Source organism: Panthera leo, chromosome E2, assembly GCF_018350215.1.
Source record: "Panthera leo isolate Ple1 chromosome E2, P.leo_Ple1_pat1.1, whole genome shotgun sequence".
Taxonomy (NCBI): Eukaryota; Metazoa; Chordata; class Mammalia; order Carnivora; family Felidae; genus Panthera; species Panthera leo.
The window spans coordinates 19,266,761-19,292,079 of record NC_056693.1 but is presented as its reverse complement, the minus strand read 5'-3'; the positions used below and the strand labels follow the sequence as shown (position 1 = coordinate 19,292,079).

The 25,319-nt window shown below is 47.2% G+C and overlaps 1 pseudogene; it reads left to right on the top strand.

Moving 5' to 3' along the window:
• The first annotated feature begins 7,518 nt into the window (after nt 1-7,518).
• LOC122209247 lies at nt 7,519-7,612 on the top strand (annotated as a pseudogene).
• Nucleotides 7,613-25,319: the final 17,707 nt, after the last annotated feature.

Sequence of the window (25,319 nt, the reverse complement as noted above, 5' to 3'; positions counted from 1 at the left end):
ATTACGGTCTCTTGTTCTAGAAATAAAGGGAGAGGACAAAGGAAGCACGTGCTTGGTTTTCACCGCATTTCAGAGGACAAACACGATGCTTAGGCACGGGGCCTGGAAGAAATCGTGTGTTCACATGTGCGCACACACCTCCACCTGGAGAAAGGGCTCAGGTGACTTCAGCTCATGGCTTTTCAAGGGCGGACGATGCTGTTCGGTCGTTCTCCTTTGCTGCAGTGGAACCAGCTCCTGTTTCTGCATCCGTGGCAAACAGAGTCATCCTCCAAATTCCCTTTCCAAGTTACTGTAAGACTCTCAACCCACGTGTACTCGTGACCCATGGTGGGGGGGGGGGGGCACCGCCTCAGCAGCACCTTCCAGAGACTTCCACGGCAGGCCAAAACAGTGGTTTGCTTCACACTCTTCATGTGATTTAAATCGTAAAATCTTAATGACAGCTTTCGCTTCTGGGAACATTGGTGCTTTCGTTAAGAATTCTGTTAGCGGTTGATCCACAGAGAGACACCAGCAGGCCAGCCATGGGAACAAGCCTGATTTGCCAGCACAGATTGGCTTATCCCCTCACCAGGTTTCCTCTTCTAGTCCTGGGGCGCCAGGTGTCTAAGAGCCAAGGAGAACTCTTGTAGGTCGGTAGGGGAGTGGACGAGGAGGAGCCACGGTGTCTATAAAGATACTCAGGGGCTCAGCAGTGCAGGGACAGGCTAGGTGCTGAGCCCTGAGCAGGTACCATCCCTACTGTCTGGAGGGCTCAGGGGAGCCGGCACAGAGGTGGGGCTGGACGGACATGGACAAGGGAAGAGCAGGGGTGGTGATGGGGGGTTCTGGGCCATCATATGGTGGCAGCTGATGCACTGGTGCCCAGGAGGGTCAGCCCCAGTGAGACTGGCCTGGCCAGAGAGGGGAAGGAGGGTGTAAGAGAGAACCAGTGGGCTCCAAACCTGGGCTAAGGGATTCTTAAAGAAACCCAAGACAGTGTTAGTGGCCGACAGCCTGAAGACCACTGCCCGGAAGGAAACATGTCTCTACTGCCTAGAATAAGATCCCGGAAAGGCCGACAAGAGTAACCTCAGTGACACAGTCAGCACCCTGACCACAGACAAAGGTCACTCCTAATAGCAACGGTTCAAGAAGCAAAGAGGATGACATCTCACCATCTCCAGCAGCCTTTCATTGCCATCAAGAGGGTGGGTGGAACAGCCTTCTGGATGGACTGCTCACCCCTGAAATGCGGGAGGCCTGAGGTCCTGGGGGGCTTTATGGCTGGCCTTCAGCCATCTGTCCCCAAGCAGCTCCAGGGGCCTCAGCGTGGCTTAAACGCGCCACAGCTGACTTCTGATTCAGTGACTCGGACCCTGGGGATGACTTGGGCATTAAATGGAAGCTCCAGGCAAGGCTTGCTCTGGCCTCCTCAGGAAGAACGCTTTACTCTGTGGCTTTCTCAGGCTTCACGATCAAAAGCTTAGTGTTTGAGACCAAATGCAGTGACAAAAAAAAACAAAAGAAGAAGGAAGGAAAGGAAAGGAAAGGAAAGGAAAGGAGGAAAAAAGAAACTTCTTTCCGACAAATAACAATTTTTATCTACAGGTCTAAAACTTCCAGGGATATGCTGAATTCAGCCCAGGAGGATGTGCTGGGGGAAGCTGTGTCAACAGGCTCTGAAGCAAACAGACATCCACAGAAGCCAGGACTTAGACAAAGGAGAGCGGGTGTGAGGGGACACACAGGAAGTGTCCCCAGGGCAGAAAGTCTACACGACCTTTCTCTACAGGCAGCTCCTGGCCAGTTTTCACCTGGAATATCTTTGGCCCACGTCCAGGTTAAATGCCAGTTAGAAAGCTCTGCCCACTCGCTCTTTCCGGGCAGACAGCAACAGTGGTGAGCTCTAATCATTTACAAAGGTCACGATCGGGAGCGAGCCCCGGAGCAGTCATTTAAAATTCGATTGATCCCTATTTGTAGTCAAGGAAAGAAAATGGGCACTTGGACTGTATTGTAATTATGGGGCTTCCAGGCAACCGTAAATAGATGTGCAATCTCGATACTGGCAAATACCTGGGAGAAGAAATTATTACTCTGGTATCGCACGTTGCTAGGAAAGGTCGAAGATAAAATTGCGCATAAAAAAAATCAATCATCTTTTAGCTAATTTGCCCTGCTCACCACCCATCAGGGTTATCACAATTATCAGATGTCTGCCGAATATATTAAGGATGAGGGTCTACTTGCGAAAAACGATCGCCAGGCAAGTGAAGGCCTCAAAAGCAGTGGGGACTCTGCAGAGCTGACAGCTGGGTGGGCTGCAGGGGCCACAGCTCAGGGACAGGGTAGCAGAGCTCTCCAGACCATCTCGGAAATGAGCTTCAGTGCCCTCCCCGAGTGGGCACTGCAAACACCATCCCTATGCCCACTCTGCTGATGACGGGGGACAAAGGGCCTCCCCAGCCCTACTGGAGAAGGAAGGTCTGCTTGTCCTGGGAGTGACAGAGAGAGGACCAGTGGCTAGCACCTTCTGTGCAGCTTAGTCCCAGCAGGCTAGGCCTGGAGCTTCGACATCCATAAGCTTAACCCTTGCCACAACACCTGGAAATAAGCATTAGCCCCATATCACTGATGGGGAAACAGGCACACTGAGGTTCAGACGCGTGGCTGAGGCCACATGGAGGGAAGTGGCAGAGGGGGGCCCAGAGCCAGCTGGAAGTAGTGACCAGGTGGCACCTCATCCCATCTCAGGCGGGGCCGCACCAGCACCTCCAAAAGAGCTGAGGGAAGGGGTGGTCATGCCCACTCTCCAAATCTGCGTCTGCCCCTCTTCCACACCCCTGAAGAATCTGTCCCCCTTTGCATCCTTAGGAACCACAAGGCACTAGGCAAAGATGACACTTGCTGGGGCAGCTGGGTGGCTCAGTTGGTTGAGCATCCCACTTTGGCTCAGGTCATGATCTCGCAGTTCATGAGTTCGAACCCCATGTCGGGCTCGCTGCTGTCAGCCTGTCAGCGCAGAGCCTGCTTGGGATCCTCTGTTCCCCTCTCTCTACCCCTCCCCCAACTTGTGCTCTCCCAAACGTAAATAAAATATTTTTTAAAAAATGACACTTGCTGGACGGCAGACATTCCCTCTGTCAACTTCATGGGAAGCAGGGCTGGAGGGCTGGCTGTGGTTCTGCTTGGGGATGGTCTCTCACATCTGCCCCCTCCCTCAATCCCACCTTCACGGTCATTACTTACTGAGCTTGGTGTCCCCGGAGCTTAGTGACGGCCACCGTAGGGACTGGCAGCACCTCTCTCAGGAGTGATGCATATAAAGTCAAGATAACCCATTTCCCATTTCCCCACGTGGAAATAGCAGTGCTGGGACACCAGAAGTGGGCTGGGCACAGACGGAGGTGACAAAGGTACAGCCTTTTCTGGGAATCCACCTGCTGCCATGGGGCAACCTCTAACAGTATACTCACTTCTACAAATCTACACCAGGGAAATGATCAGGGTGTAGACAGATTGATGCACAAAGATGTCGACCACAGTGTTGTTTATAATGTGAAAAACTGTGAAGAACTTAAATATCCAGCGTTTGGGATGGGTCAAGTGCATTATGGCACTGGGTAGAATAGTAAGGGCAATTGCAGTGCTTTGTATAAAGAGTTTCTGGAGACAGGAGAAAACGTTCATGAAATGACACCAAGCAACAGCTATCACAAAACCCACGTATAAAATGATATAAAACCTTATGAAGAAAACATTCACAGATAATTTAGGACTATGGGGGGGTGTGGTTCTGCTTCCATTGACATCTGTTCTCAAAATTATCCACGCGGAGTCTTCCTCTTCCCCAAGCCCACAGCAGCCCCAGGAGCCCCATTCAGTTTCATCAGCAGGTGCTATTCTGTTTAATTGTTGCAGTAAAATACATGTAACACAAAATGTATCATTTTAGCCATTTCTAAGTGTAGGGTGCAGTGGCATGAAGTAAGGACATTCACATTGTTGTGCAAACATTACCACTACCCACCTCGGAACACTTTCCATCATCCCAAACAGAAACTCTTGTGCTCTAGTCTACTCTCTGTGGATTTTCTGTTCTAGGGACCTCATATAAGTGGAATCCTACATTTGTCCTTCTTCGCCTGGCTGCCTTCATTTAGTCCAACACATCTTCAAGCTTCATCCAAAATGGTGCACCCTCCCCACCCTTACCTCCACGTGGTCAGCGGTCACTCCCATTTGGCAGCTGAAGAAACTGAGGCTCACGAAGGTAGAGCGGAGACTTTTCTTCAGTTTGACTGACTCCATCGCTCGCGGCGGGCGGCAGGAAACCTGTTGTAAGAGGTCCAGAGTCAGGCAAGGGGCAGTGGTCTGGCCTCTTCACACTGAGTTATCTCATGCTGAGCTTGCATGAAGGCACAAACCCCCAAATCCAGAGAATAAATGGCACACTCCAAAAGCTTGCCTCGGGCCGCCAGTGTGTTGCACAATATTCCCATCCTTCTGGGGAGCTGGTCTCTGGCACCCTGGCCTTGCCACCTTCCTCCCCTCCACCCCCCCGCCCCTGCGCATGGGCACAAGGTGAGGGGACAGCCTTGCCCTCCAGGCCAGCTGCAGACCAGCTTATACTCTCCTTTCAAATCAGTCTTCTGGGGCCACTTGGTGAGGGTCAGGACAGTCAGGACTAGTGGCCCCAGGAACTGGTCTTTCCCCATCAACCCCGGCTTTTTACTTCTGCCCGGGAAAGCGCCCCCACTCTGAAAACTCCACTATAGTCACCAGCGAATCCTTGAAAAGTCGACCTCTGTTAAAGGTGTTTTCCATGACCCAATCACAACAGCTAATTAATTGATACAGTCCTCTTAAACAGGTATAACACCTGCTAACAACACACATCTGATAGAATACAATACCTGTGAACTGGTGCTAGGCAATTATCAAGTTCCTACTCTGTTTAATACAACATATTACATCATACTGTGGTACAATAATCTTACAAATGGCAATCTCGTCCTGCTGTGTATCATTTTAATCCTAAAGTGATTATAACCGAAGATCCGGACAGGCCTGTCCCTGCAACCCTGGCTTTGCTCAACTCTCTCCCACTATCCCCAGCTTGAACAACCACAGGGCCTCCTCACTGGCCTCCTTGCCTTCCTCTTGCCTTCCTTGGGTCTATTCTTTCCACGAGAGACAGAGTGACCTTTAAAAAATGTAAATCAGATCATGTCATTCCCAGCTTCAAAAGCTCCAAGAGCTTCCCATGGCCTGCAGGCTGTGCCCCAGCGGTGTCCCAGTCTCATTCTCCCCACTGGCCCTACAGGACATGGCGTCTTCCCTCTCCCTTGAACACCTGCCCCAGGGCCTTTGCACTGGCACACCCTCCTCCAGTTCTCTGCCCAACTGGGTCTTTCTCATCACTCACAGTCAGTGCTGCTGTCACCTCCTTAGAGAGACTTTCCCTGACCAGTCCAGCTAAAGTAGCCCTGTCACTCTCTGTCACATTGTCCTGATGTATTTTTTCATGCATCTTATCCGTATCTAAAATTATTTATTTTTCTTTTTTAAAATATTTTTTAATGTTTATTTATTTTTGAGAGAGAGAGACTGAGTGTGAGCAGGAGAGGGGCAGAGAGAGAGGGAGACACAGAATCCGAAGCAGGCTCCAGGCTCCGAGCTGTCTGCACAGAGCCCAACGCGGGGCTCAAACTCACAAACTGTGAGGTCATGACCTGAGCCGAAGTTGGACGCTCAACCATCTGAGCCACCCAGGCGCCCCAAAATTTATTTATTTTTAATTACATGTTTACTCTCCAAGGTTAAACTCTCCGAGTCTGTGTTGATAACTGCTATGCCCTCAGGGACTATCACACATGAGGCACTCGGTAATGTTTGTTGACTGACTGATGGAATAATCTTGTTTTTAAGAAGTCCCTTTTGAAAGTATTTTTTTATTGAGTATAGTCGATACACATTACATTAGTTTCAGGTGTACAACATAGTGATTCCACATCTCTATTCATTATGCTGTGCTCACCACAAGTACAGCTACCTTCTGTCACCATACATCCCCATCACAATGTCATTGACTGTATGTCCTATGCTGTGACTTTTATCCCTGTGACTTATTCATTCCACAACTGGAAGCCTATGTCTCCCACCCCACTTTGACCCTTTTTACCCCTCCCTACTCCCCTTCCCTCCCGTAGCCATCAGTTTGTTCTCCATATTTATAGGTCTGATTCTGCTTTTCGTTTCTTTATTAATTTGTTTCGGTTTTTTACCTTCCACATGTGAGGAAAATCATATGGTACTTGTCTTTCTCTGTCTGACTCATTTCACTCAGCACAATACCCTCCAGGTCCAACCGTGTTGTCACAAATGGCACGCGTTCCTCCTCCTCCTTTTTCATGGCTGTGTAATATTCCAGCTACATCTTCCTTAGCCATTTATCTAACTTCCTTTTACTCTAAGGCTCCCTCAGCCTCCGTCTTATGATTCTCCTCCTCGAAGGAGTTGCCTCCACTTTGCCACATCTGCCCCCTCCCCCAGTTAGATGCTGCCCTCTCCCCTCCACCCCACTGCAGCTGCCTCTACCGAGGCCACAAGGGTCACCTGCTCTGGTGGCTTCCAGAGCCTCAGCCATGCCCCCAGGTCAACCTGCCTGGATATGCAAACCCCACCCAGTGCTGACTGGACTGAGCACCGTCCCCTGCCCCTGCTCCTCTTCCTAGGCTCCCCATCCCAGCAGGTGCCCAAGCCAGAAACTCAGGAGCCTGGGGCATGTGCTTTCCGTGTCTTTGCTGCCTCCCCTGGGCACATGTGATTCAGCACAGCAACCACGAACAGTCTCATGCACACAGCCTGGGTCCCATCTCAAATGCCTCAGCACCCGCCAGACTTTTCAGCGCCCACGGGTGGCCATTAGCAGGACGTGGAGGGATAATGCCCCTGGGTCACTGTGATGGTTAGGTCTATGTGTCATCCTGACTGGGCCACAGGGTGCCCAGATGTTTGGTCATACTACTTCCGAAGGTATCTGTGAGTGTGCTTTCAGATGAGATTAACACGTGCGGTTGGTAGACGGGACAAAGAAGACTGCCCTCCCTCATTCAGGTGGGCCTCATCCAACCCGTTGAAGGTCTGAATAGAACAAAAAGACTGATCCTCTCATGAGTAAGAAGGAATTCTCCCTGCCTGACTATTTGATGTCCCTGCCTGGGACATCAGTTTTTTCCTGCCTTCAGAAGTGAGCTGAAACATTTGTTTTTTTCTGGGTCTCTAGCTTGCTAGTCACAGATTTTGGAATGTCACAGAGCCAATCTCCATATTCATGTGAGCCAATTCATTATAATAAATCTCTTTATATATATCTCTCTCTTTATAATAAATATTTTTATAATAAAAATTATTTATATTATATCTCATATAATAAACCTCAATAAATCTCTTTATATATCTCTCTCTTTATAATAAATATTTTTATAATAAAAATTATTTATATTATATCTCATATAATATACCTCAATAATCGCTTCTCGGCCTTTTGGCTAAGATCAAGTGTAGTATCTGTTCTTATCAGTTTAATATACCTCAATAAATCTCTTTATATATATCTCTCTTTATAATAAATATTTTTATACTAAAAATTATTTATATTATATCTCATATAATATACCTCAATAAATCTCTTTATATATATCTCTCTTTATAATAAATATTTTTATAATAAAAACTATTTAAATTATATCTCATATAATAAACCTCAATAAATCTCTTTATATATATCTCTTTATAATAAATATTTTTATAATAGAAATTATTTATATTATATCTCATATAATATACCTCAATAAATCTCTTTATATATATCTCTCTTTATAATAAATATTTTTATAATAAAAACTATTTAAATTATATCTCATATAATAAACCTCAATAAATCTCTTTATATATATCTCTCTTTATAATAAATATTTTTATATTGAAAATTATTTATATTATATCTCATATAATATACCTCAATAAATCTCTTTATATATATCTCTCTTTATAATAAATATTTTTATAATAAAAATTATTTATATTATATCTCATATAATATACCTCAATAAATCTCTTTATATATATCTCTCTTTATAATAAATATTTTTATAATAGAAATTATTTATATTATATTTCATATAATATACCTCAATAAATCTCTTTATATATATATCTCTCTTTATAATAAATATTTTTATATTGAAAATTATTTATATTATATCTCATATAATAAACATATATATATATATAGCTGTCGTATTGGTTCTGTTTCTCTGGAGAATCTGACTGATACAGGCAACCACCAACCAGTGGGAAAAGGGAGCAAGTGGATTAATGCCTCAGCTTCCTGTCCTTCTGAGGGACAATTCTGAGGAGTACCCCATGTGGTTTCTCTGGCCACCGCAGTCTCCAGCCCAGTCATGCACCTGCACGGGAGTCTCTCCCTTCCCTGCTCTGCTCCCTCTGTGCTCACCCTCTGCTTCCTGGACTCACTCCTACACCCACAGCTGAGTCTCAGGCTGGCTCACAGCAAGACCCAACCCGGACACGTCCTAGGTGCTGCCAATTCCACCAAAAGACACATCCGCTCAGCCCCTGGTCTGGGGATTCCACCCACAGGTCTGTCTGACGGTGTCCGTACGGCTTCCTGTGGCTGCTCTAACAAATTACCATGAGCTTGACGGATTGAAGCAACAGAAAGGTATTCATTCTCCCACGGTCCTGGAGGTCAGAAGTTACGAAGCTGTGTCCCTGGGCTGAAATCAAGGTGTCAGCGGGCCTACACTCCTTCCAGAGGCTCTAGGGAACGATTTGGCCCATGCCTCTTTCAGTGTCTGTGGTCATTGGCGTTCCTTGGCTTGTGGCCACATCGCTCCTGTCTTTGCTTCCATGGTCACATTGCCTCCTCCTCTTCTGTGTGTGTCAAATCTCCCCCTGCCTTCCTTTCATAAGGATACATGTGATGGCATTTAGGGCCCACCTGGATAATCCTGGATAATCTCCCCATCTCAAAATCCTTAACTTAAGCATGGCCATAAAGCCTTTTTTTGCCATTATAAGGTCACATCTGATATCTTTTTTTAAGTTTATTCATTTATTTTGAGACAGAGCATGCAAGCAGGGGAGGGGCAGAGGAAGAGGGGGACAGAGGATCCAAAGCAAGCTCTGTGCTGACAGCAGAGCCCAATGAGGGGCTTGAACTCACAAACCGTGAGGTCACGATCTGAGCCAAAGTCGGACGCTTAACCGACTGAGTCACCCAGGTGTCCCTAGAATCTGGTATTGCTGAAGGGCCATTATTCAGCTATCACAATCTTACCATGACCAGTCCTGTGACTATTGCAGAAGGCCTCCTTTATGACCCCATCAAATCCATTCTCCAGGCTGTCACCAGAGATACCCTTCTGGAAGGCAAACTGGATGGTCTTCTGCTGCCTGCAGACCGGTGCTGATGGCCTAGGCAAGGCCGCAGCCCCCTTCACTGCCTCTCGCTCTCCAGCTCTAGCCCCAGATGCACCAGGGGCCGGGAAGGCTCTGGAGCCCTGTGCACACACAGAAGGGCCTGGCTCCAGGGTACTGCGGTCAGGCAGGAATGCAGATGCCAAATATTTAGGAGAGCCCAAAATTCCAGGTTTGTCGGTTTGGTTTTGAATGTAAAACCTCTTAGTGTTTAAATGTTGGCAGCTTATTTAAAAAGAAAATGTAACATAGTATAGGCCACACAAAGCGGTCTGCAGGCTGCCCTTCGGCAAACTCTCTGCCCAGCAGCTGGACCATGTTGCTCCTTTATGGCCCCAGGCCTTTGCCTGCTCTCACCCCTTTGCTGGAAACACTCCCCTGACCATCCCGCCCCAGCCTCAGTATGCTCCTTGTCTGACAAATCCCTGTTCTCCTTTGCTCTTAGCTGGCACCTCTGGTGGCCTGAGTCCTGCCCCAGCTTACATCTGCAGGGATGGTGCCTGCCCACGGTCTCTGTCTCCCTCCAGACCCTGATCACCTCACGGATGAAGACGCATCCCCTGGTAGCAGAGAATCTGGCCCCTAGGGAGCACTCAACAGATATCTGCAGTATTATGACCATGTCTTCACCCTTAAGAAAACATCCAACGTTTTATTTTCAGAACATAGCCACAGAATCACCAAATTTGGAAGTATAAATATGGGTTAAAGTTGTTCCAAAATGAGCTCTTAAATTTAGACTTCAGGATTGTTTGGTCTACTCTGGCAAAGGACAGACGGGAACAAAATAGCTGTGGCCTGCATTTTCTGGGCAGATTCACCACTCACCGATTTGTACGTGGTCGGCTGAGAGCACTTGGCAGGTTGTCCCGCTGCTCAGGAAGCGGGACCCCTGCTCCCACCCGCACACCCCTTTATCCAATACACCAACACTACTGTGAGCACCACCAGTCATTCTTATGAGCGTGAATGGCGATCACTTCACTGTCTTGTGTAGACCAGCTTGACCTCACTTGGCCTTGTAGCATCCCACACCCCCCACTAGGAAGGAGATCAGGTGTCACCGCAATAGGAAAGTCGAGCTGCTGGGAGTTTACACTCTTGTATTAACTATTAGTGTAAAGGAACACACCATAAAGCATAGAATGCTTCCCTCATAATAACCAATACAGAGTAATGAAGCCAATGAATACAAAGTAGATTGCAAAATCAATCGGAGCATGGTCTAGGTGGGATTCAGGGAGGGGCGGGCAGCATACATTTGGCCCAAATGAGCTGGGAACAGCCATTCCTGAAACAGAATCGAGTGGCTTTGCGCTTTCCAAGCTGTCTGCCATCGGCACACATTACCCTTAGAACCCAGTAAAAAGATGAACATTTTACGTGTGTGGAGAAACTGTTAACTCCAATTAGCAGAGGCTTTCTAAGAGCCCACAATGCCACTGAACTTGGGAGTGGGGGTGGGGGACAACGGGAGGTGGGCAAGACTTTGCCCTCCAGGAATTTGTCACACACTTGGCAAACATGAGCATCACGTGTGGCACTCAGCCCACAGTGGGGGCCACGCTTGGTGGGCACCCAGTGGGGGTGGCGCGGGCTGAGAGGGCCTCATGTCCCGGGAGAGAACTTGACGAGGCTTTCAGTTGCTATTTTCATACTGCTTTCATTTCACTCTGTGTGTGTGCGTGTTCCACATCTTCATTTTCTTGTCACTCATGTTACTGAAGCAAATGACTTGCTAAATAAAGGAACAAAGTCTGGCACCAAAAGTGTTCTTTACGTTCACAGAGACCCGGGTTTCTGTCGGAGCACCGATGTGTTTGCGAGAGGCCCCAAGCGCGTGGCCCCTCCCGAGAAGCATCTCCCAGGCACACTGGCTCTCTGAGGGACCATTTCAGTGCCCGGCATACATAAATGATGCTGATTAAATCTTGATGGATTACAGATCAATCCACACATCTTCTCTAACCCTGGACAGCGAAGCCTGATGGCGATGGGAGCATCCTGGAGACAGTGGAGTCATGCCTCCTGACTTTCCCCAGGTAGAACGCACTAAGCAGATTTGGGGGCTGCCGAACTCCTCTAAGTCAATATTGCGACATCACTGTGAACTTGAGCCTCATGCGGTGACCTGAAATGCTCGCTCCATAGACAGGACTTATCTGAGAAGAAGGTGCTCTCACCCATGGAGGTGAGCTGGGGCCCAGGGATTCCTAAGTTAGAAAGGGGTCCAGATCTGGGTCCCCTGGCTCCGCCTCCTGCCTGGCGCAAGCCTGACCACCCACCATAGGGAAGAGGGACTTTGTTTAAAAAAAGGGGGGGGGGCATACCACATTAGGGTTGGTACAGCTTGCAATTGTCATTTTACAGCCAATTGAGAAGCAGCAGTGTATTCTGGTGGTGACGAATTCATCGTCATGTCCAACACCACCTGGACGGTGGGTGTGAACGTGTCTGGATTTTCCATTCTGTAGCTAGAACCCCGTAAACTGTGAAGGAGGAAGTCTCACATAGCTACAAGCCACAACTGCTGGATCTACAAATAGGAGGCATTAATTCACTCTGATGCTTAGTCCCTAGGCTGGCAGCCTCCTCCCAGGCAGCCCTCACCCTCCCATCCCCCAAGACTTGATCGTTGAACCTCAGAATCTCCTCCCAGTCTGTACTGGTTCAGACCTGGCTGGCTCTTGCCATGATGGTAAAAAAGCCTCTGCCATCGGATGGCAGGATGCCTTGGAAAGCATTGTGACAGGTGCCCCTGTTGTACACCTGGGTGGCAAAAGCCTCCTCTATATATTCAAACCTGCCCTAAATCCTTCCATCCTCTTCACCCGGGGCCCTCCTGCAAACCCTCCAGAATCATTCCGAGTGGGAACCTGGATGAGTCCTTGCAGCCCCTGAACACACTGTGCACATTCGCATCTCCTTGCTGTGCACCTGCTGCTCCTTGTCTATCTTCAGCCCCATTCATCCCGTAAGACTCCGTGTCACCTCCCCCGTGATGCCACCCTCTCCCGGCTGCTGCTTTGGCACTTAGCAGTGTGTTCCCTATATCTCTGCAAACATGCGTCACTCTGCCTGTCTCTCGTAAGCTTCGTAAAGCCAGGAGATGGTGTCTTTTTCATCTTTGCATCCCCGGTTACTTGCACTGACCCTAGCAAAAGGCAGGTGCTCAAATCCCGTTTGAGGAACCGAACCGAGTGTTCGGGAAGTACTGCGTGCCACGCTGCCGCCCGAATCTTCGGCACAATTCTCAAGGTCAAACAGGTAGAGGCTCTCACAGAGGCGGCTGGTTTTGCCTGGGAAGTTCCTGGCCGACTAGTATCCACTGCCAGCTGTGTCCCTGCTCCCTACATCGGACGGTTCCTGCACCCAGGGCTGGAGCTGTGCGGAGGGCCAGTGTGCCACAGAAGCCAAGCACACTTCTGCATCCTCCCCTAGAGTCCTACAGACCTGCTCCTGCAGAGCCAGGGGGCCCGCCTGGGGCTGACACACATTGGTATGAACGGTGTGAACAGTAATAGTGCAGTGAGAAACACCCCGCTGACGTCCAGGATAAAAGGCTGGCCTTCGGGACCCGACTGCTGTTCCCTGCCCCTGCAGCTGTCTCTCCTTTCACTCACTCACTCTCTAGCCCTGGCAGTCCAGTCCCTCACACCCCCCTGCAATGGGCTGGGCTGTGCGTCCCACACATTTGTGTGCACGGTGTTCCCCGCCTTCAAGGCCATCTCCACGTGGCAAGTTCTCTTGCTCCCCAGCAGCCCTTGCAGACATCCCTCCCTCTGGGACCTCAGTCCCAACTCCCTTCCTCTGTGCAGGCTCCAGATCGCCCGCCACTCTGTGTGGTACAATTTGCTGCTTCTCTGGTTCTTTCCTCCATCTGCATATGGTGTCCTGAGGACGGAGATGGTCTCTGCATGCTGGGGCTTCCCTCAGGGCTGGGGCAGTGTTTGGCATTCAGCAAGTGCTCAATGTGTGCTTGTGGGCACAAAAATGGATATTCGTGACGGTGGAAAAAGCACTCTAGAAAACAGCTACCATGGTGTGTGCCCTTCCCAGGAGGAGCAGGTATAAAATTTTACTTCCTAAGAAATATTTGAAAATCTTTCGCCTGAATCTCTGCAAGTGAGCATGTACGATTACTGCAAATGCTATGGATGAGTGGAAAGGTTAACCGTGTTTAAGATATTAATTAACCACAAAGACTGATAATGGGGTTCTTTAATCAGGCTCCGCAGCAGAGACACCTAGATCTGGTGGGGTTGAGCCCCTTCCTTTCTTTACTTTCTCTACCCACCTGCCTTTCAGCCAATGAGAGTTCACTGCCTCTTCCTATTCTCCTTTGACTGGAATACTTAATTTTCACCAAGTAGTTGGAGAGGAAGCCGCTGAAACTGCTTTCTAAAGGGCCGTATGCAAGTAGGAAAAGGAGGCAACATGTTGTTTAAAGATACTATTGTTTCTGGGGTTGGATCCATGGTCTGATCAAGCCAAAATATCATTTAAAATTTTTAAATCTTCTTTTAAAGGCACACGAACACATCTAAACCCCCAATTCCGCTAAGGGGGATCTCTACTACAAAAGAATTACCTGCTGTGCCCTGTTTCTTCCCCAGCAGGCGGGGCCCAGGGGAGGCTGGGGAGAAGTTTCTGGTCAAACACCCTCCTTGGAGGCCGGGATTTCAGAGGCTTCCCTCCCTCTGCGAGCGAACAACAAGCCGCCAGACCAGGCTCCGAGAGCTCACACAGAGCAGCTGTGTTTCTCACTCAACACCCTCTTTCGCCAGACGAAGGACACTGATTCACAGAGAGGAGACACACATGCCAGGCCATTTTTCCTACACTGACAAGAAGTAAATTAGGAAATCATGTACGTACAATACAGGAGTCGTGCCTTCCTATTGATCACATGTGATTTACATCTTACAGAGATGTGAGTTCTCGTATTCTCACTCCACAAGGAAAATCTCAATGATTTATTCATTTCAAATAAAAAATAGAAGGTAGATGAGAAGAATGACTTCACAGACGCCTCGTTCTCGGGGCACTGGTGCGAGGCTCTCGCGCGCACTGCCCGAAGGGCTCCGTGTGCAAGTCCCTCTAATTAACAAGGTGAATCAGGCGGCAGCTCTCTAATTAGTGAGCATGACAAGCCGGCGGAAACAGGCAGACAGACTGGTACACAGAGCTGGCCAACAAAGGCACAGCACATTCCGAATTAAAAAAAAAAAATGCAGATTTCTGCCAAATAACTATTAAAAGTAAGATGTTTGGCGGGGGGAGAACACCTCATTCTGATGCTCGCGTCTCATGTGCACCCCTCACCCATTCTCAGGGATTACCAGCTCTTTGGCAAGACAGGGTTTCCCTCAGCTCTTTGTGCAACATTTCCAGGCAAGGCGGGCATTTTTACTTGAAATAAGAATCAACATCTTCATTTGGGAGTTCTGATCGATTTGTGTGTGTTTTAGCCCAGGAAGTAGTACCTGCCACTTTTCATTCCTAATTCTTCCAAAAACTGGAGATGGCTGATGCAAAACCCTCTCCGGAGACATACTCAGAGCTGCTCAGTCCCACGGGACCTGCGGCAAGGAGGCCCCAAAGGGCAGAAACAAATGGAGACTCCCAACTCTCCAAAGAGGGGCAGAGCCCATGCAGGGCCACACCTGGTCACTGGCTTAGCCGCAAGGGGAGCCTCGGCTGCAGAGGGCATACCAGCCGCTTGCCCTGGTTTTACCCGGTTAACAGCCGACGATGGTTAGCTAGTCCTCTGAGCGTGCCCAGCAGCTGGGGAGGGGTCTTGAGGGCAGCTGCCAGATGAGCTCCTCTCCGCGTCAGCTCAGTGCAGCCTGAGGTCACCCACAGCATGACTGTGTGTCGGTGGGGACACCATCATTCACGTCCGCCTCCTCGTCGATGGCACCTTGCAGCCTGGTGGGTTTGACCTCACTGACGACTGTGAATGACCTTGCACTCTTTCTGTTCCGGCAGCATCCAGTGTAGCTCGAAAGGTAATTTCTTTCTCTCTCTTTTTAACGTTTATTTTATTTTTGAGAGAGAGCGAGCAGGGGAGGAGCGGCGAGAGACGGGGACAGAGGATCTGAAGCAGGCTCTGCACTGATAGCAGAGAGCCCGATGCAGGGCTCGAACTCAGGAGCCATGAGATCATGACCTGAGCCGCAGTCAGATACTTAACCGACTAAGCCAGCCACCCAGGTGCCCCTCCAGAGGTACTTTCTTTAGCAGCAGGGATTAGTTGTTAGCTAACTGCTAAAAACAGTCTTCTGGAGGGAGAACAGACTGACTCTGATTTGGATACCACACCTATTGGACACGAGTTCTGTGCCAAACACGGTACGGGGCATTTCTGCTGCAGCGGGCACTGACGTTACTATTGTGGTCAAGTCATAGCAACAGGGCATCAGGAGGGTGAAAAAGTGTGCCATGAGTCCTTCAGAAAATGCTTCTGCAGGGGCGCCTGGGTGGCTCAGTCAGGTGTCTGACTCTTGATCTCAGCTCAGATCTTGACCTTACGGTCATGAGTTCAAGCCCCACATTGGGCTCTATGCTGGGCATGAAGCCTACTTAGAAAATGCCTCTGGGGCGCCTGGGTGGCTCAGTCGGTTAAACTCCCGACTCTTGGTTTCTGCTCAGGTCATGATCTTGCAGCTTCGTGGCTTTGAGCCCGTCAGGCTGTGCTGGGAGCGCCAGAGTCTGCTTGGGATTCTCTCTCTCTGTCCCTCCCCAACTCATGCTGTCTCTGTCTCTCTCGAAATAAATAAATAAACTTAAAAAAAAAAGCCTCTGAAAGCAATGAATTCTGGGTTTATACCCCAATCTGCACCTCTTCTCCCTCTCCTTCCTCAGACTCATGTTCCTGGCACTCGACTGGCAGGCCAAAGATGCCACTTCATGAGACTCCCTGCACTTCTCAAGCAAAGGCCAGTCACAACAGTAAACTGTAAGACCGGTAAGCAATCCAACGGTTCTTTGCATTGGAGAGTCGTTCTGCCTCTCTCCAAAGAGAAATAAGAATGACAGGTTTAGAAATGTGGGGGCCTGTGTAAGGGCAGCCCTCCCTCGGCACCATCGCTCGCCCCGAAACACTGAACCTCGTGAAAGATTATTTCAGGGTGGGTATCTGTGAAAAAGATCTGCGTGGCAGTCAGGAGAAAGGGGCCAGGCAAAATAAGAAGGCAAAGGGATGCTGTGGCCCACTGGAGGACACATCTGCTCCACTCCACTGTGGCGGGGGGTCCCTTCCTGCTGTGGGCCTCGGTGGCTCCCGGCTTAACTTTTCTTCTGGCTTCTCTCTGCATCCACGCAAACACCCCTCCACACGCCCTCTCTGCCTGCTTCAACTCTTGATTCACAATTGCATAGTCTCTCGTCCTACGCACGAAGTCGGCGCTGAAGAGTCTCCAGCACACGCTGGCCACAAGGGCAGCAGTGGCCAAGGGGACAATAAGGACAAGCCTTTCTCCCCTTCCTCCATAGTTTCCCCACCGTGGAGGGGGCTTCATAGCCCCCCTTCCTGGAAAGCTTCCACGAAGCTTTCCTGGTCACCCTCATCACCAACTCTGGATCCCGTGGGGACCTCATGGCACTTTTTTTTTTTAATTTTTTTTTTAATGCTTATTTATTTTTGAGACAGAGAGAGACAGAGCGTGAACAGGGGAGGGTCAGAGAGAGAGGGAGACACAGAATCCGAAGCAGGCTCCAGGCTCCGAGCTGTCAGCACAGAGCCCGACGTGGGGCTCGAACTCACGGACCGTGAGATCATGACCTGAGCTGAAGTCAGACACTTAACCGACTGAGCCACCCAGGCGCCCCATCATGGCACTTCCTTGATGCTTGTCATATTCGGCTTCGTACCGCATTGCCTTCCGTGCAGCAGAACAAAATTATCCATCCTTTCAACCAAGTCAGACCTGGGCTCAAATTCTGCCCCTGCCAATTTTCGGCCACACCACTGTACTTATAGGTGACATCCTTAAGTTTCTGTTTCCTCAGCTGGGAAAAGCAGAAATAACCCTCCTACCTTGCAGAGGACGAAATGAGATAAAGCTATGAAGTGGCTTCGTGTGGAATCTGAAATAGAGTGGGTGCTAGGGAGTGATTTAGCAAGGATTCTTTTTGTTGTGGGGACTGCCTGGTATAATTTCTTTATAATGATGGATTTGAGTTTCACTTAGGTCTGGTACCAACCCTAAGCAGTCAGAAACTAGCTCTGTGACCTTGTGCAATGCAAGAAACCCCTCAGAGCCTCAGTTGCCTCCATAATATGGGGTGAGCCAGACCTCACTCACAGGTGTGGTTTAGTGAAGTAGTGGGTGCTGGGGTACTCAGCACAGGGATCATCTGATAAACGTGAGTCAGAAGCGAGAACTGTGTCTCCTTCATCTGCATGAGCCCAAACCTGACGAAGAATTCGAGCGCGAATGCCGCTCTCAATCAAAGAACACTCGTGGAAGGAATGAGAAGGCAAAAAGTGTGATAGATATCTGTTCCTCTTGCAATTTGTATTCTTTCTGGCTTTGGACAAGAGGCCTTTCCCGGGCCTCGGCATTTTCAATCCTTAAAATGGGAGACAACCTGTCAACCTCACTGGATTGCTTCTAGAATTAATCCTTTAAAAAATGGAAGTCTAGAAAAAAAGGAGGTCAGACTACGAAACAAGGACTATTTCAGAAATTCAGGTAATTATTTCACGTGGAGTGACTATGATAGACAATATATATGACATTGATTATAATCCCATGTTTTTACTTGGCCAAAATTGGTGGTCACTTTTTTTGCTTGATACTAATCAAAAGGTATCTGCCTTTTTAACCTGTGGAGGCAAGCCATCTGAGGTAATCTGTGACAGCTGTTTTTACATTCAACAAGGGAATTTTAACATTTCATTTAAAAAACTGCCATTTTGTGCAAATAGCTTTAAGTGTCTGAACTTTCTTACTGGAAAGTTAGTACACAGTTAAAAAATAAAATTCCAGGGGCACCTGGGTGGCTCAGTCGGTTGAGCGGCCGACTTCGGCTCAGGTCACGATCTCGCGGTCCGTGAGTTCAAGCCCCGCGTCGGGCTCTGTGCTGACAGCCTGGAGCCTGTTTCGGATTCTGTGTCTCCCTCTCTCTGCCCCTCCCCCGTTCATGCTCTGTCTCTCTCTGTCTCAAAAATAAATAAATGTTAAAAAAAAAATTATAAAAAAAAATAATAAAATTCCAAAGTAAATTTTTAGGGATCGCAAACCATTGAAATAAACAGCCTAAGTTTACTTAAGTTGGGGGCAGAATGATAAGAGACGCATTAAGTAAATTATAATTTGTCTTTAGGAATATCTTTTGGTGCTAACGTCTTCTACCTGCATCGCTGAAATGCTTATTTTATCTGAAAACCACCTAGAAATAAAAAAGCACTAGATGATACTTGTTCAGCCCTGCGGAACACCTGTCCCCGCTCGTAGAAATCCCCCACGGCCAGAGACTCTGTGACAGTCACACCAACCATACCCATGGGGAGTTCATATTCTTAGGGCATTGCTTTTCCAGCAACAGGTAATGTCAGGGACCAGGGCTAAATGGGGGACTCTTCATGAACAGCCTTACTTCTGAGTCCCCTGGTGAGAAGTCCAGCACCAGGTATATTCGCTTCCTAGCATTGCTGTAAAAAAGTTCCACCAACTGGGTGGCTCAAACAACAGAAATGTATGGTCTCCCAGTTCTGAGGCCAGAAGTTCTAAATCAAGGGGTCAGCAGGATGGGTTCCTTGAGAGGGCTGTGAGTCTGTTCCTCACCTCTCTCCTAGACCTGGTGGTCTCAGTCGTTCCTTGGTTTGTAGATGATGTTCTCTCTGTATCTTCACATCTGTGAAGTCCAAATTCCCCATTTATAAAGACAGCAGATTGGATTAGGGTCCACCCTAATGATTTCATCTTAACTTGATCATCTGCAAAGACCCTATTTCCAAACAGGATCAACATTCACAGGTACTGGGGCTAGGACTTCAACGTCTTTTAGGGACACAGGGAAAATTGTCAAGAGTCACCGGTTTTAAAGTAAAGTCTCCAAGGCTGAGGCTGAGCAGGGAGCTGAAGTGTGTAACTGAACCGCTATGGCCTGACCTCCTGGGAGGCCGCTGACAGAACTGCCTCGGGGTGGGGTCTGCCTGTTGGCCCTGCAGGCTTGGGAATGGCGTATGGCTGGCCTGTGGAGAGCCCCTTCTTTCAGGGGCTGGGTGCCATGAGGCAAGTTCTCAGGACTGCCGTAAAAAATCAGCAGGCCCATTTATTGATAGAGACCACTCATAGGGAGAATAATGTTTGGGTCCACATGACCTGCATATCTCCACCTCCCCCCCTCCCCCCCGGCTGTGAGAAGAATGTGGATTCACGTGTTGAAGGACAACCAGCCTTGGCCCCATCTCCACAGCAGGGTCAGCCCTGCTCAGAGGATGAGGTGACTATAGGGGCCTCTCATAGTCAATCCCTGCCAACTGTGAGTGGACCAGACACATCTTTTTTGACATATTCCCAGGAAAGCTCCCTATTGACAAGCTGACTCTGAAGAACTCAGCTTTAATACAATTCTTATAGATTTCATCACTTAGCTCTGAGGTCATTCTCTCCATCATTTCCAGGTTCTTGGGGAACCTCACTGTGGTCCCCAACTACACACCCACAGCCTTTCTAAAATATGTTTGCCTGGGTGCCTGGCTGGCTCAGTCGGTTAACCGTCTGACTCTTGACTTTGGCTCAGGTCATGACCTCACGGTTCATGAGATCAAGCCCTGTGTGGGGCTCTGTGCTGACAGCGCTGAGCCTGCTTGGGATTCTTTCTTTCCCTCTCCCTCTGTCCCTCCTCTGTTTGCTTAATTGTGTGCTCTCTAAATAAATAAATAAATAAATAAATAAATAAATAAATAAATAAAAATTTTTTTAAAGTTTAAGAAAAAATTAAAAATAAATACAATACGGGCATCTGGCTGGTGACTCTTGATCTCGGGGTTGTGAGTTTGAGCCCCATGTTGAATGTAGAGATTACTTTTTTAAAAAATTAAAATTAAGGGACACCTGAGTGGCTCAGTCAGTTAAGCATCCAACTTTGGCTCAGGTCGTGATCTCACGGTTCGTGAGTTCGAGCCCCACGTCAGGCTCTGTGCTGACAGCTCAGAGCTGGAGCCTGCTTCAGATTCTGTGTCTCCCTCTCTCTTGCCCCTCCCTGCTCACACTCTGTCTCTCTCTCTCTCAAAAATAAATAAACATTAAAAAAATAAAATAAAAAGGGGCACTTGGGTGGCTCAGTCAGTTAAGCGTCCAACTTTGGCTCAGGTCATGATCTCACAGTTTGTGGGTTCGAGCCTCTCATTGGGCTCTGTGCTGACAGCTCAGAGCCTGGAGCACACTTCAGATTCTGTGCCTCCCTCTTGCCCTCTGCCCCTCCCCTGTTTGAGCTCTGTCTCTCTGTCAAATATATAAATATTTAATTTTTTTTTAATTTTTAAAAAAATTTTAAAAATCAACATTCATGGGCACCTGGGTGGGTCAGTCGGTTAAGTGTCCCAACTCTTTAATTTTTCTTAATGTTTATTTATTTTTGACAGAGAGAGAGAGAGAGCGCATGAGCAGGGGAGGGGCAGAGAGAGAGGGAGACACAGAATCCAAAGCAGGCTCCAGGCTCTGAGCTGTCAGCACAGAGCCTGACACAGGGCTCGAACTCACAGATGGTGAGATCATGACCTGAGCCGAAGTTGGAGGCTCAACCGACTGAGCCACCCAGGTGCCCCTAAGTGTCCCAACTCTTGATTTCAGCTCAGGTCATGATCTCATGGTTAAGTTTGTGAAATCAAGCCCAGTGTAGGGCTCCCACTGCTTTGGATTCTCTTTAAAAAATTTCTCTGCCCCCCCTTCCCTGCTCATGCTCTTCCTTTCTCTCAAAATAAATAAACTTTAAAATCATCGTTCTAAATGAGAAGTTGAGATCATGGACATAAATAACTAGTTTTTTACTAAATATGAGGTGATTCCTTTCATCTAGGCTTCATTTCATCTACATCTTCCTAAGAGTGAACATCTCGATCTTTACTGTCTTGTTGAATACAATTAACACCTGATTCCTGCTTTTTAAGTTCAGACTCACTTCCCATTTATATCTCTGACACCTCCCTACAGCCTACTTGACTTGTCCAACACATTTGTCAGATATTAGGGTCTTGCAGAAGACAGATTTCTTACCCTTTGTGGTAATTTGGGGACATTAATAGACTTTTGGGAGGCTTGACATGTAGATACAGTCTCTGGCCAAAAAAAAAAAAAAAAAAAAAGGAGTGGAAAAAGTTATTAAAATAGAATTATCACTAGTTTTAAAAATAGGAATACCTCAAAGAAGATTTCCCCAGATATTGATATATTTAAAGATTTTTTTAAGTGTGTCTGTGATTCTGTGATATTTGTACATAAGAGCAGAAACTGCACACCTGATAGATCCTCTTTATCCTGCCCCATAGAAATAGTAAAGTCTATAACCAAGAGCTAAAGAGAAGCCATTAGAACTAAGAATCTGTATGATCTCACCTTTGAAGAGACCAACAAAGGACTCTACAATAACAAACAGAAAGGCATAGAGGTTAAGAACATGGGGCTTTTGAGTCATGTAGCCCCGGGTCTGACTCCCAGTTTCCCTCTTTCCCCTCATTACTGCTCCCTAATTACTGTCAACTTCAATTTTCTCATCTGCAAAATGGGATTAAGTACAGTGTTGTTGAAACAATTCAATAAGGTCAGGCCTCCAGAATGCTTAGTACGGTGCCTGGCACACAGTAAAAATGCTCCAAATTCTTAGCCCAGCCAATAGCTCTACCCATCGGCAGAGCCAAGCTGGTGACCCTGTCTTCCCAGGGAGCTTGGTAGGTAGTTCTGCCTGATTTGGGTTCCCAGACAAGTTTGACCAGATGTAGAGCCTGTTCTAAAGCCCTGTTCAGGCAGGGAAGCAGATTTGAAGCCTGCCTACTACTGAACATAGCTCCTGTGCTAGCCCAGCCAGTGGTCTGTTGGAGTACAGAGCGACTGTATGGCCCATCTTACAGTCCACTTATAGTGGCACCTAAGCAGAGAAACCAGCAAACACCTCTGTCCACATGCAGATTCAAGCCACTGGGTAGTTCTGCTTGATTCAGGTCCCCAGCCAATGAACCATGCCAGCCTTTGAGCCTGTTCTGCTGGTTCTCCCCAGGCAGGGAAGCAGGTTCATGGCTCCACCTACTCCTGAATGTAGCATTCAATCCCGCCTGACCAGGAAGCTTGTCCAGATCCTCTGGTCCTATAGCTATACTTGGACAAGGAACCCAGTCAGCAGTCCTATCTGATTAATCCTAACCAGCAGCATCTCCATGACCTCAGAGCTTGGGCAGTGGCCTTGCCCAAATAGAGACCCTTATGGTAAGCCCCACCACTTGACCCAGCCAGAACCCAAAACTGAGCTGACCAGGGAAGAACTATCTCTGCCAAAGCAAACCTATAAAGTCTGGAAGAGGAGGCAGCTTACTCAAATGTGCAGATACCAACTAAGGAACCAAGAATCGTGAAGAATTAGGAAGGTATGCCATGACCAAAGGAAACCAGTAATGCTTTAGTAACTGACTGCAAAGAAATGGATATCTATAAACTGTCTGATAAAGAATCCAGAATGGTCCTCTTAAAGAAGTTTAGTGAGCTACAGGAACATACAAACAACTAAAGCTTAAGAAAACAATGAACAAATGAGAAGGCATGAACAAAATGAGAAGTTCAACAAAGAAATAGTAATCCCCCCAAATACCAAACAAAAATCCTAGAGCTGAAGAATACGATGTCTGGGGGCACCTGGGTGGCTCAGTTGGTTAAGCATCCATCTTTGGCTCAGGTCATGATTTCACAGTCTGGGAGTTCAAGCCCCACATCAGGCTCTGTGCTGACAGCTCAGAGCTGGAGCCTGCTTCAGATTCTGTGTCTCCCTCTCTCTCTGCCCCTCCCCTCCTCACACTGTCTCTCTCTCAAAAATAAATAAACATTAAAAATTAAAAAAAAAAGAATACAATGTCTGAATTAAAGAATTCAATAGAAGGTTCACTATCCGACTTGACCAAGCAGAAGAAAGAAGCAGTAACTAGAAGATAGATTCATCTGAAAGTATCCAGTCAGAGAAGCAAAAAGAAAAAGAATGAAAAAAGCAACGAAAGTCCACATCCCAAGCGACTAATGGAACACCATTGAAAGGTATAATATACATGTTTTGGGAATCACAGAAGGATAAGAGAAAGAGAAAGGGACAGAAAGTATATTTAAAGCAATAAAAGCTGAAGAACTCTCAAACTTGGAGAAATAAATAGACATCTAGATTCATGAGGCCCAAAAGACCCCAGATAGGTTGAACTTGAAAAGAAATACACCAAAATACCTTACAATTAAATTGTCAATGAAGACAAAGAGAGAATCTTAAAAGCAGCAAGAGAAAAGCAGCTCATCACATATAAGGGAACCCCCATCACATGATGGGCAGATTTATCAAGAGACACTTTGCAGTCCAAGAAAGAGTGTGATGATATATTCAAAATATTGAAAGAAAAAAACCTGTCAACTAAGAATACTACTGGAGCAAGACTGTCCTTCAGAAATGAGGGACAGAGGCACCTGGGTGGCTCAGTCAGCTAAGTGTCCGACTTCAGCTCAAGTCACGATTTCCCAGCTTGTGGGTTCAAGCCCCACGTCAGACTCTGTGCTCACGGCCCAGAGCTCTCCCTCTGCCCCTCTCCCCCACTCATGTTCTTTCTCTCTAAACTAAAATTTAAAAAAAAATTTTAATGCCACTTCGGATTGTCTCTTTCTCTCTCTTTCTCTGCCCCTCCCCTGCTCACACTCTGTCTGTCTGTCTCTCTCTCTCTCTCAAAAATAAAAATAAATAAACAATAAAAAAATTTAAAAAAAGAAATGAAGGACAAGAAAAGACTTTAAGTTTTTTTTTTTTAAGTTTATTTATTTTGAAAGAGAAAGAGAACACGAGCATGGAGGGAAAGAGACACAGAATCCCAAGCAGGCTCCACACTGTCAGCGTGGAGTGCAATGTGGGGCTGGAACTGACAAACCATGAGATCATGACCTGAGCCAAAATCAAGAGTCAGATGCTTAACCAACTGAGCCACCCAGGTGCCCCAAAAAGACCTACTTGAATAAATAAAAGCTGAAGGATTTCATCACCACTACCCCTGCCTTACAAGCAATGCTAAATGAAGTTCTTCAAGTGGTAATAAAAGGATGCTGATTAACATTGTAAACATATGAATGTATGTATAAAACTCACTGGCAATAGTAAATATGCAGCCAAAGGCAGATTCGCTAATATTGTAATGGTGGTGTATAATTTACTTACAACTCCAGTTTAAAAGTTAAAAAACAGGGGTGCTTGGATGGTTCAGTTGGTTAAGCATCCTACTCTTGATCTTGGCTCAGGTCTTGACCTCAGGGTCGTGAGTTCAAGCCCCGTGCTGGGCTCCATGCTGGGCATGAAGCCTACTTTTAAAAAATTAAAATTAAAAAGTAAAGTTAAAACACAGACTATTAAATATAGAGAACAAACCAGTGATTGCTAGAGGGGAGGTGGGTGGGTGGATGGGTGAAATATGTGTAAGAGATTAAAAGTACACTTATTGTGATGAGTACTGAGTAATATATAGAATTATTGAAGTGTTATATTTTACATCTGAAACTAATACAACACCATATGTTAATTATACTTGAATTTTTTTAAGCTAAAAAACAAATGTATTAGAAGTAACCATAACTGCCATAATTTGTTAT